The 13,731-nt window shown below is 36.5% G+C and overlaps 1 long non-coding RNA gene across 1 annotated transcript; it reads right to left on the bottom strand.

Moving 5' to 3' along the window:
• Positions 1-172: 172 nt before the first annotated feature.
• On the bottom strand, positions 173-7,979 carry LOC140021066 (uncharacterized). Its single transcript, XR_011825044.1, has 3 exons — positions 7,643-7,979; positions 1,138-1,197; positions 173-360 (listed from the first exon to the last, which is right to left on the bottom strand). It is a non-coding gene; the product is annotated as an uncharacterized lncRNA (long non-coding RNA).
• Between the last annotated feature and the right edge of the window lie 5,752 nt (positions 7,980-13,731).

Genomic DNA, 13,731 nt, shown 5'->3' with positions numbered 1-13,731 from the left:
AAAAGTAGAGGTGTGACAGCCCCACCTCTCCCTAGGGTGAACCCTAGGGTATCAGCGGACTGCCTGCCCAACTGTCGCCGGGGCTCAGTCGATCAAAGTACTAATAACTCGAATGAAGCGGACGAAACATCTTCCATGCAAGGGAGTGTATCCCAAAATAAAATATAATCACTTCACCAATTCTCCAAAAGCTTAGTATACATATAACCAAAAGTCAACTTACATAACAAGAGTTGAACTTATAGGTTTAAGCTTACAGGAGTCAAAAGTAAGGTCTACTTAAGTAAAAGGTTACACTCTCAAATACAAGTCCAAAACAATGTAAAGCTAAGAAAGCTCTTGATCAAATCCATCCCTGATCTGTTAAGGAAAACAAAGGGAGTGGGGTGAGTTAACGCCCAGTGAGGTTCCAAGTAAATGATTAAACACATAGCCAAATAAGGTCACAAAATAATCAAATAAACACCGTACAGTAAGACAGTAATTTAATCACAGTTCAATTAAAGGATACGGGTGGCTTTCAAAAGCCAATAACCACTGGAGCTTGATCATAACTGGATCCGTTGACTCTCCGTCAACGTTTGTATTCATAAAATGCAAGTCCGTAGAACACCACTTTCACCAATCTCCGTCCACCAATCAACCCCCTACCGGGCCCGCACGCCACAAACAGTAGTTTGGTAATACTCGAGTATTTCAGGAATCCAAGATTCCAAAGAAACAGGATCAAGTCGAGGATTTTACCACTGGTGGTGTTGGGCAACACAACAAGCAAGCTCAACGGCTATACTTCACCAGGGACCTCCAAACATCAGTCCCCAAGGTTTATCGGCCTTCTCGACCAAGCCCTTGCTGGCTCGATACAACCGACTCACCTAAGAGGTTGGGTACCCAAACAGTAGCAGTAGTTGATGGGATATCACCCAAACAACTCAAACACAGTCATGTATATAGCGAAATCTCATCTCATAATAACAGTATACAGAGGCTCATTGGAAAATAAGGGAGGTCGAGTGCGATAAAGTACACGCTCGCCTCCATTTTATCAAAACAGTATTTGGCTCCAATAGTCATAAATCAAGTATTTCAGATATTCAGATATTTCACATAACGGGTAGCAGGTAGTGGAACACTCACCAAAGATGTAGTGCCTTTACGGATCACGGTCAGGTATTACTCCTTTAGTGGAGTTCAACTCTGCGATAAAACGTCATTTAAGAACTTGAAATCAATTAGGGTTCAAGTTTCTTTTAAAGAAAATCAAGTAATTGAAAGTCATTTGGGGAATATTCGTAAAACTCATGCTCGCTCTTAAAACTTTGAAACTTTGAAGCGATTAAACTTTGAAATTTCCATTTGAGTCGAAGAGAGGAGGAAAACGTATTTCTATTAGTCGTTACTTTCATTTTTCCAAGGTTACAAGGTTCGGCCGAATTCTAACTTATATACCTCTATGAGCGAAGACTTGAATACCCTAGACGATTCGAGTTCAATTCGACCTCAAATCTTCGTTCAAACTGCGAGTATACACGTCTCACCTTCGAGTGAAAATTTGGGCAGCATACCCCTTTGTATTTAGCTATTTTCCAGCCATTTATAGCTTCATTATTTTTCTCAATTCAGCCCTAAAATCACACACAAATAATCTTACCACAATAGCCTTTCACTAGGCTCAATGTCAACCACACACAAGACAATTTTAGCATGTAAGCTTCACTTGGAAATTCAGAAATGGTGGCTAAAAGCTAAGTACAAATCTTGACCGCTTTAATTAAGGTAACTTGTTAAAAGAGAAAAACTTTGAGGAAATGAGAGATACATTAGTGAGAGAAGTTCAATAGGGATATATTTGATGTCAAGGAAGTGGAAAAATCAAGGTGAGAGGTTGGAAGTAGGCCGTCTGAGGTTTTAAAGTCAAGAAGCCCGTTTCTATGCTTCAGGAATCTACGGAGATGAATAGTAACAGTAAACTTTAAAAATTCGCAACTCGAGTTCCACAAATCAAACAATTATGAAAGTTATACTGTTGTAAAATAGATTTTTAGTATTATCACATCCCAGAAGACACTTTTCAGAGATTCAAATCACAAATAGGCCAAATATTCGATCCAATTCAAAAATTCATTTTCCTGAAGAAACGGGACATTCAAGCAGGACAGCCTACTTTGAGGAGTCACGGACAGCAGTACACATGGAGGAAAAATATGAAATTTTTACAGAACAAAGGCCCATGATTCTAGTTTCAAATGCCACTGACGGCACCTCAATCGGATTTTCCTACACCAAGATATAAGCATTTTACTGAGACTGGTCAATGAAATCCGAAAATCTGGAAACTCATTTTTCACTTGTGAAAACTCCTTTTTCTCTTTTAAAACCACAAGACTTTTATTCAAACCATCCATACATTTAAGTATGACATTCATACCAGCAATTTTAACATAATTTAAGCGTCAAATTTCAACAGAAACCAAAGAAATATACATATATTCCAAGTTTAAAGTCTTGTAAGATGTTTAGACTAAGATTAAATCATTTTCTATCCAATATTCAAGGATTAAGGCAAATTGTGATACCCCAACTTTTAGGATCATCTTTTGTTTAGTCTCAGGAAGGATATTACGGTTTCTTTAGTTTATTTTTATTTTAAAACATTATTTAGTTTTAAAGAAGGAATTAAAGTTATTTCTTTGGGTTTGATTTAAAACCTTGTTTTATTTTAAAAGACTAGAAACCCTAAAAGTCTAATCAAAACCCTAGTTTCACTTGTGACTGATCGTTTTCTCAAATTTCTCATATTTTAACCGAAACCTTAAATTCAATTTATGGAATTGTAAAACCCCTCACGTTTTTCTTAAAAATGCCCTTTTATTTGAAAATTATTTATTTATTATGGTCCTACCCAATCACCCCACAATAAGTGTAAATGAATATAGAAGTAAGGGTTTTCGTCGTCCGTTTCCAAGTTAGAGCGAATTAGGATTTTCACGTTTTTCGTAGTGTGACTATTCGGTACAGAGGGAGGATCAAATTTGGTAGGTAAGAGTGACTTTTGGATGGGAAAGTATTATATGATTAGAAATGATAATAATAAGTTAGTGATTAGAAATTAAAAACTCAAGTATATGCGATTTAAGGAAAAACAGCCCGGACCCACGGGTGTCGCGCGTTACCGATTGAACACACCACTTGATCCCTACTTTATTACCTTAATCTTCTCATTTTATTACAGCTAATTAACCCTCAAAATATCTCCTACATCAGCCACAATTGTTGACTTTAAATACCAAGAGAGAGAAGGGAAAAAATGAATGGAATTGGTGGCGACAAGTGGCGGTATTTCATTGGTTGGTTGACTAACTAATTTACACCATATTTATCACCAAAAACCAACCTATTTCCTCCGTTATTTCTGCATATCAGCCGTGAGTTGAGGGAGGAAAAACAAGAGAAAAGAAACTTCAATCAATCTTGGTTTGAGCTTGAATGAGTGAAAACAAGAAAAACTAAACCGATTAATCATTAGTTTGGAAGCTTGGGAAGCTTAAGGAGCTAAATTTTGCCAAGGGAAGTGAAGGATAACTCTTGAAAGCTCTTGTCTTGAGGTATAAGGCTAAAACCATGGCTTTGGTTCTTTTATTTTGGTTTAAGTTGTTATATAATACTTGTTTTGGTTGGATTAGTGATGATACAAGTTGTTATGATGATTTAAAGGTGATTTATGTGAGTTAGGGTTTGAGGTATTTGCTGCCTATCCTTCCTATATGGATGATATATGTTGTATTTAAGCTTATATAAGTGGTTGTGGTGATGATTGGAGCAAGAAATCAAGAAAGGTTGCATTGAATCCCAAAATTCCAGGTTTCTGGAAAATTTCAGCTCTATTCTGTCCGATTTTATTGCACCATGTTACAGGATGAATTAGGCTTGGTATAAAACATGAAAATTGTAGAGAATGGTATTTTATAGGTGCCTACAAAATTTCAACTCAATCGGAGCAACGTAATCTATGAAAAGACCAGAATACCCTCACTATTTTAGGATGTTTCCAGTGTTCCGTTTTAGTCAGTTCATCCAGTTTATCATGTTTATTCACTAGGATCCGTGCTGATTTAGCCAATTTCCAAAACATGAAAGTTTTAGTACTCTGGCTTAGCTTTTAAACGCCTCAAAGAACACCTTAAACGGACCTTGGTAACCTGAGATATGACGTTCTAGTGCAGTGCGGTTAATTAGCAGTATAGTTGGAAGTTGGTTCTGTGAATTGGGAATTTGGCTGGGTTACACTAGAAATTTGACTAAGTGATCTTCATAAAAGTTGTAGTACCTCGTCTTAGCTTCGAAATGGTATAACGTGCATCCAAATCCGAGTCCCATAGCTTCAGTTATGACCAAAACAAGATCAATTGTCAGAACTGCCTGCGCATTGGACAGTTTTGACAAGAATATTTGGACCCATTTTCCTCCATGCTCTGTATTGATTCAGCTTTTGGTCCAAACATGAAAGTTATAGCCTTATTTCTTAGCTTTCTAACGCCTTTGGAATTTCTTGATTCCGATTTCTGAGCCGTGAGTTACGGTCTTTCAAACAGGGCCTGTTTGGTAACCCGAAATGAAATAGCTGGAACTATTTTGTGCATTTTTGACCAATACCTATTGAGATCTGGGTTGATATATCTAAATAAAAGTTGTAGCCCTTCCTCATAGCTTCGAAATGGTGTCTCACCCACCTTGATCTGATATTCTTAGCCTAACTTTTGATCAAAACGGCTTGAGATGGCGGTTTTGGCCGTTTCCGTTTGCCGTTCTGCGCGCGCCTGTGTCCATTTCGTCGTTTCCGCACTTGCATGTACCGATTTTGCCCTTTTGCTTGTTTTGGGTATGTTAGTGGCCGTTTGTGATATAATGAGATGCAATCTTCTATTTCAGACCGTGGTGAGTTAGGCGGAACTGGTGGGGCCTACTAGCTAACACGCACGAAGTGATTTCTGCTCTTGTACTACTTTTGTGTATTGAGTAAGTATTCAGGCCATTCTTACGTGTTATTTGCTGATGTGTTTTGATATGTATGAAAATGGTACGATAGGCGAGGGTGTACTTTATCGCACTCGACCTAAACCCTAATTTGCACACGTATTTGTACATGGCATATGTATATGAACCATTTTGGAACTAAAACCCTCGAGCTTGTAGCTCGGGGTTACTTTTGGGTAATTTTGTGAAGTTTGTGAGTTTGAGGTCGATCTCAAGACCTAGATGGACTATTCGAGCCGGTTAGGGCTTGGTCAAAGTCAGTCCAGCCTAGTCTGAGGTCACCAAGTTTGTGAATCCGGTTCACCGAGCATGTGAACTAAGTTTGTGAATCGAGCTTGTGAACCAAGCTCAATTTTGTTCGCTCAAGCAAGTTTGTGAGGTGACTGGCCAGTGAGGGTGATAAGGTGTTAGGTGGGAGTACAAGTGGAGTTCTACGGACTTTGTTTATGGTCGACGGAGTGTCGGCAGGAGGTCACACATGGCAAACGACTTGGCTTTGGAGCCAACCTGTATCCTTCCCCTGTATTGTTACTTTTGCAATTGACTTGACACTTTTGTGAAATAGTTGTATATCTAAATGTGACATTTACGATTTTTCCCCTGTTTACTTACTAAGCATATAGCTTACCCCATTCCATTTGTTTTCCTTAGCAGGGGGCCGACGCGGGGATCGCTCGGGAAGATGTTTAGTCTTTTGATTAGAGAATAGTTGAACTTATCCTTGTTATAAGTTGACTAGTAAGATGTATATAGTTATCGTGGTGGTTGTAGTTATCAGCTTTTTCTAGGGTTTACTTTCTGGTACTCGTGGTATGCATGCCTTGATGTACTAGGTTGTGCAACTGTTGAAGATGTAATCGTTCAGACAGAATTTTCTTTTGGCATGAACTTTATTTTCTTACGTTTTGAGTGAGTGAGTCCCGGCGAGAGTTGGGCAGGCGACCCGCCGAACCCTGGGGCACGCCCTAGGGAGAAGTGGGGCCGTCACACAAATGAACTCTTCATTTGTTCCATTTAAGCTAAACCAGATTCTAAGTTGTTTGTAGTTTGGGTTTTGTTCCACTACACCAGCCCCTCACATTAATAGTCTTTAAAAATAGTAATGAACACAATATTACATCATTAGAAGCCATTTTATGTATATAACTATCGTAATTTTTCACTCAATCGCGTTAGTTTAACCCTACTCGTGGAACTAGGTATATCCATGAAATTTGAGAACAATCATAGCTATCATTTATGAAAGCTTACAAGATTGGAAATTAGAAGAAATGTTAGTTAAAATTTGGTTTCCTCACGGCATCATCAAAGCTGCATGCATGTGAAACAAAAGGAAAGGCAACGAGGAAGTCAGCTTTGCCATCCTCTAGTATTTCAATCATAACTAGAGCTATGCTTATCAGATTGAGGCAAACATTATAGCGTTTCTAAGCTAAGATATAGACCTATATTTCTTATGAAGACACCAACACCCAGTTCTCATATTTTCAGGGTCAAAAATGGCCGGACAGAAACACATCCTGCTTCACTCTCTCGGACAGCAACCACAAAATTAATCCAGTGCCGTTACTTCAACTTTTGTCAAAAACTCTATTCTTTCACTTGCTTAAAGCTCTAAATACTTAAGGTATATTCAGTCCAGCATATACAAGATGAGTAACTCATAATTTCAGCATGTTGTTCGGCCAAAATCACACACAAAATCTGTCATCAGCTGTTGCATCATTCAACGAAGTTTTCCAGCAGTATAACAGTTCAACTTTGATGTTTTCTCAAATATTTCCTTTCAGGTTCATGCTCCAACTAGAAGTATAAAACATATCTTATCAAGCTACAACGTAGCCTTAAACAGAACATATGAGGTTTACAACTAAAATTCGAAGGAAGATTGATTAAAAGTCCTTTTCTCTCTCTCTCAGCCTTCCTAGCAGGTTCCATCAGCTTTAATCAGAATTTCGCCATTAGTTTTTCTATTATGCTCTCAAATCTAACTTGCAATCATATTAAACATTAGACAGATCATAATACATGAGTTCCCGTCACAATTTAGCAAACCTTTTAGAGAAATAACCAAAATTACAGCCTTACCCTCTCGATTTGCTGTGCAGAAAATTCCAGCTTTTGAGATTGCTTTAAAGTCAATCTTTTCTTGCTTTTAGCTCCTCAAATAACACATGGATGACTGGATTAGGAAGATGGCAGTTATGTGAAGTGAGTTTTTGACTAAACTAACAAAATTTTCTAGAGATAAAGCTGGAAATTTCCAGCTTCATCTTATTGATCCTTCATGTAGGTCCAAACAGAAATTCAGCTAAGTTTCTTCATATTTTACACTCATTCCACTTGAGTTCAGGTTAAGTACTGCACCAAGTTCAAGATATGTATACTATGGAATATATATAATGCATGAAGACATAATCTAACACATTTTGAAGGAGAAATGACTCAAAAATTGCAGCTTTTTATCATCGGGTGGCATGCAATAACTTTGAACAGAATTTTCCAGCTTTGAAGAATCAGTGAATTCCATCCTTTCTCAGTTTTAGTTCATCCCAAGGAATTATTAACCAGGCATAGCAGGAAAATGAAGAAGAGCTTAATTAATTACCTATTGTCTCTTCACGGTTTAGACTGGAACAAGATTTCTGGTTTTCTTTTGTTTCCCTCTCTCGATTCCTTGGTTAAATGAGCTGGAGTTTCTCTTGTTTCTTGGCTGGTGTTCATGGTTGGAGAAGGTAAGAGAGGTCTTTGTTTTTCCTTCTTGTTGTTTCTCGATTTTAGGCAACAGGGGAAGTGAATGGAAACCTCTCGGTCACCGCCCAACTAGTGCACAAATGAATTTCTTAGCTCCTCTCATTCGGTCATCACCTCACGTAGCAAATAAATGGGCAGCTGTCTTAACAGGTACCGCACAATCTAGAAGCCAATTCCTATTGGTTTTCTCCCTTCCACCGCTTGGACTTAGCAGATAATTTCTCTTTATTGTCTCTCTTTCGGTCACTACTTATTCAGCAAATTTGGTGATGCATTCCTTCTTGGCAGCTGTCTCAACTCACCGCCCCAATCTCAGTTAATTTCTACACTTCACCGCTTAGACAAGTAGATGGTTGCTGGCTTCTATTCGATTCCTATCAATTACATTTTTATTCCTCTCTCGGTTTTGGTCTTCTGAATTCTGATAGCTTATGCCTTGGCCACCTGGTAGTTAGTCTAAAATTTAAGGTTAGTTTGGTCTTTTAATTGTAGCTTATTTGCTCACTATGGCCTGATTTATTTATTTATTTTTTTTATGAATTCATGCATGGACTCGTAACTTCATTTGTATTTTCGTGGAAAAATTTTGACACCTTTAGCTCTAAGAAAAATTATTAGACATGTACCGATTGAACTTCTAGTATAGTTTACGTGTCTAGTTGTATTTGTTTGCAAATAACATAAAGTACAATATGCATGCCATATATGTATTTATTTCATAAAATTTTTCTATACTATCCTAGAATCTTTTCTAAATTCTCAATTCTATAGAGATTCAATTAGGCCGTTAATTTAATCATTTATTCGTTATGCATAATATTCCCAATATCAAAGTAAATAAATGGAATAAATTCAGGGCATCCATAAATTTTTTTTTTCCGGGTCTTCACAAGAGGCATTACTTATATGGGATAACTTTCAAGATCTATACGGATCATAAGAATTTTAAGTATTTATTTTTTCAAAAAGAAATAAATATGAGGTAGCATCGATGAATGGAATTTTTGAAAGATTATGATTGTATTATTAACTACTATCCTAGGAAAGCCAATGTAGTGGCAGATGCCGTAAGTCGATAAACTCAAGTGGCTGGGTTAATAATTAAAGAATGAAATATGTTAGAAAAGGTTAGTGAGTGGAATTCTCATCTTCAACACCAGAAGGTGATTTTCGAAATTATTACGATATAATTCACTATACTAGATCGAATAAAAAAATCTCAGAAAAAAATTTTGTGGTACAGAAGTGGATGAAAAAGGTACAAAGAGGGGAATTACCTGATTTCAATTTGAATTCCGCGAGAATTTTGAGATATCGGAACCGAGTAATTATGTCAAAAGATGAAATATTGAAAAATGAGATTTTGGAGAAAGCTCACCGATCTAAATATATGGTCCATCCGAGTAGTAGTAAAATGTATCAAGATTTAAAAGGGTTATATTAGTGGGATAACATGAAAAAGGAAATTGCTCAGTACATTCAAACCTGTCTCACCTATCAATAAGTTAAAATCGAACATAAAAATCCCTCAACCTTGTTACAATTTCTCGAAATACCTGAATAAAAGTGGGAACACATTACGATGAATTTGTCTCAAGTCTGCCACAGACGTAGAGAGGCCATGATGTCGTTTGGATAATCGTTGATCGGTTAACCAAATCGGCTCATTTCTTACCAGTGAACATGAAATATTCCATGGAAAAGTTGGTTCAACTGTACATGGATGAGATTGTGAGGTTGCATGGAGTACCCGTAAGTATAGCCTCAAACAAGGATCCCCGATTCGTATCTCGATTTTGACAAAAATTGTAAAAAGTTTTAGGGACAAAACTAAATCTCAATACTACAAACCACCCTCAGACAGATAGATAATCCGAAAAAATCATTCAAACTCTTGAAAATATATTAAGGACATGCATTATTAATTTTGGAGGTAGCTGGGGCCAACACATGACATTAGTCGAATTCGCTTATAACAACAGTTATCATTCGTCTATTCAAATGGCACCATACGAAATTATCTATGGAAGAAAGTGTCGATCACTATTTTATTGAGATGAAGTAGGAGAAACGAAGATTTTAGATCCAACGACAGTGCCATAGATGAAGGATGCACATGAAAAGGTCAAGTTAATACGTCAAAGACTCCAAACAGCCCAAAGTCAGCAAAAGAGTTATGCAGATAATCGCAGGAAGGATTTGAAATTCAAAATTGAAAATCTCGTGTTTCTTAGGGTCACTTCGTTGCGAAGTGTCATGGTGGGTAAAGGAAAGAAGTTTCAACCAAGATTTGTGGGACCCTTTAAAATCCTTCAACGAATCAAAAAAGTGGCATATCGGCTTGAATTATCACCAAATTCATCCAAAATTCATGATGTATTTCATGTTTCAATACTAAATAAGTATCATCTTGATCCGACTCATATCTTACAGTCAGAAGAAATTGAAATAGATGAGTCTCTAACCTATGAGGAGAAACCTGTGTAGTTGCTCGATCGAAAGATTAAAAAATTAAGAAATAAGCAAATTCTCTTGATGAAGATCCTATGGAGAAACCATGGTGTAGAAGAGACAACCTGGAAAGTGGAGGAAGAAATGCAAAAGAAATACCCTGTTTGTTAATCGAGATGAGAATTTTGAAGACGAAATTCTTTAAGAGGGAAAGAGTGTGAGGACCCGAAATTTATTTTATTTTATTTTATTTCTTTGAATACATTTTCTTTAATTTACTTTATTTGCTTAATTTCCTAGATATTTTTATAAGAGAGTTAAGATTTTTAATAATTTTTCTTGCATAAGTTAGTGCATGTTAAGTTCGTAATGCATTATGGAAGTAGGACCCACTAATGAGGTGTGTGCAATAAATTTTTGAAGATTAAGAGGAGTTTTGTGCAAACAGATATTATTTTATAAGGTGTTAAGGAATAATTAGAAGTTGATTAGATATTTTAGTATTTGGAAGACAATTAGATGAGAATTAACCTTGGAATGCCATTTGTCAACAAAGCCATGGAGTTTTGACTTGGACCAAGACCATTCTTAGCCTTTAAAAAAAATATTTGACCAAAAAACCCTTCATCTTTCTTCTTCTTTGGCCGATCCTCTTGAGTGAGAAAAGAGAGAAAGAAACTTCAACTTCAACCTTAAATCTTGAATCTTACTTGAATCCTTGAGTTTTCACTTTAAACTTACAATCCAAACCATAAAAAGTGATATTTACGAAGGATTAAGGATTTTGATGGAAAGATATGGGAGGAAGAAGCTCTTGGGTTGCATTTCTTCATAGGGTTTCGAGGTAACCATGTTTAGAAACCATCTTTTCTCATTTCTTCATAGGGTTTCGAGGTAACCATGTCTAAAAACCATCTCTTCTCTTTTAACTTGCATATGAGTAGATTTAAGATTTGATTTTGGTAGATTTCATGAAAACTTTCACAGTTTGTGTGGTGCTTTGAAAATTTCAGCTTTGAGTGAAAAATTTTAGTTTTGATATGTTGATTTGAGCTTGGTATGATCTAGTAGTTTTGCCATGTGAATTTTCTAGCTTTTATATGTTACTTTGGTTTCATTATAGAAATTTTTAGCTTGTAGAGGTGAATTTCAACTTAGAGTTAATATTTTCCAGCTTTATTATTGTTGTTTTTGAGTTAGATAATTGTCTATTTTGGGTGGTTTTGTGCCCTTAAACAAGTGATCTTTATAGCCTATGACTTGTGATCTTGATTGAGGATGATTTGGCATAAAAATAAGTGTTGAGTTTGGAAGGGAAAGTTAAGGAAATAAGAGAAGGTGCGCCTGAAATTTTTGTTACTTTCTTTCTTGTGATATGAGTGACGATAGAGGTGTAATTTTGGGTTAGTTTGGATTTAGATTACTTATAGTTGCTTGAGTCCACCTTGGTAGTGGCATATAAGCTGAAATTTTTGTCAAAAATCACGTGTAAAACAAGAGAAAAGTAATGGTTTCTTCTAGCATGCTTTCTAGTTTCGTTTGTCCAACTTTAAACTCGAAGTTGGTTATTTTTCTTCTAAAAGTTGTGTATAACTTATGTATATTTTGCTAAGTTTCATAAGTTTTAAATATCTAATTTTTCCTTTTTTGGTCTCTTACATCTTTTGAGTCTAAGTGTTTTCCTTTTTATACTAATAACTTACTTGAATCATAACCCTAGTATGCACTTGGATATTCTTCGATTGGCACTTTCAAGTTTGTTTTTGAATTTTGTATTTTGAGAGGCCAAACTTGGATAGGCGTATGGCTCATAGTTGAGTCTAAAGTATGCAGTTCATTAACCTAAGATTTGAATGGTCGGACCATGACATCTTGTCATGATTACTTTTAGGGTTTGACGGTGGCAACAAGCACAACCCGGGGTCGAACGGTTAGCATTATTCTACTTTGAAATGGTGAGTATACCACTTGCTTGACTTGATGTTTAAGTGAACTACTTGTGGCTGGAAATGTATGATTTGTATGATTGTGACTTGGTTTAATCTGAACTGGACGGGTGTGCACTTTATCACACTCGATTCCACTTGACTGTTTGACTGGTCTACTGTTCATTTGAAATTTGTTACTTGTGCGTGAATTTGATGTCATTTGGAGCCAATATCCAACGACCTTACTGTGAAATTTGATATCAAACCTAATCGGTAGTTAATTGAATCGAATTAGCAAGAGCTTGTTCGAGATAGATTGACGAACCATGAGGAAACTATCACTGATTTACTGAATACTGGATTCTTCTGATATTTGGTATACTTGAGTATTACCACCACTGTTTCTATTTGGTGTACGGGTCTGGTAAATGGTATGTTTGGTGGACGGAAACTGGTGTAAAGTAGGGATCTACGGTCAATGTTTTTGCTTCTCTAAACATTGACGGAGTGTAAACGGGCTTGAATCAAGCCAATGCGACTGAAAATTTGGCTCTTGAGAGTTATCTGTATCCTTTTACTTGAAGCAATTTTATGTTAGTTGTGGTGTTTACTTTTCTTCCTAATTGATGCTTATATGTGATAGATTAAAGTTTGAACTATGTGATTTTTCGACTATGTGACCCTGTGGTATCTCAGTGGATGAAAGCTCGCTCTGTTACCTTTGTTTTCCTTACAAGGGTATGAAGTCTTGGGAACGTAATTTTTTGGGAAGAGTTGAGCTAGTTATATCTTTTAGACATTTTGTTTAAACTCCTTTGTATTAGTAAATCTTACATGATTTGTATAAGATTGAACATTTTGGTTTGTACTTTAAGTTTGAATCGTTAGTGACTCTATTGTATATAGTTCCGGGTTGATGATTTGAAGTTAATTGTGCGTTCTAGTACTTTCTGTGAATTTTTGGATTAGTTAGTCCTGACGAGAGTTGGACAAGTAGTCCGCTAACCCTTGGGGTATGCCCTAAGAGAAGGTGGGGCTGTCACACCAATCACAGGTCTACACATTTTGAATCCTTCTTGTAATGCACCCAAACAACAGTACAGCCTCATGAACCTAGGATTCGAACCTGGATCTCAAAATGGAGTCAACTCAACTACCATGGTAGAATTAGTGTGAGTCTTCTTAATTTCCTCACAATATTCCCATATATGCTTATACTATTCAACTGCACAACCTTTGATTTTGTTAACAGCTATACCTCTAGCATTTCTAGCTATTGTTTTTTATATTTGTATCTTATACTCCTCATGCACTGTCTACCTCAAAGAATGGACTAGAATGTTCATATTGGCCCTAATTCTATCCTCGTATCTCTCAGCAACCCATTTAGCAGTCATCATTTTGTTTTTTCAGGCATGACTGCAGTTTTTATGTACATCATAGAGGGTCTTAGTGACCAAATCATTCAGCCCAAGTGCTTTCTCTTGAGAAGCATAACACTTCCAGTTGCATGGATCACTGCACCTTACCCTTACTCTAAGTCTTCATTAGTGTAGTACCAAAC

The sequence above is a fragment of the Coffea arabica genome, chromosome 11e (assembly GCF_036785885.1).
Source record: "Coffea arabica cultivar ET-39 chromosome 11e, Coffea Arabica ET-39 HiFi, whole genome shotgun sequence".
Taxonomy (NCBI): domain Eukaryota; kingdom Viridiplantae; phylum Streptophyta; class Magnoliopsida; order Gentianales; family Rubiaceae; genus Coffea; species Coffea arabica.
The sequence above is the reverse complement of the archived record's forward strand: the minus strand, read 5'-3'. Positions and strand labels throughout refer to the sequence as shown.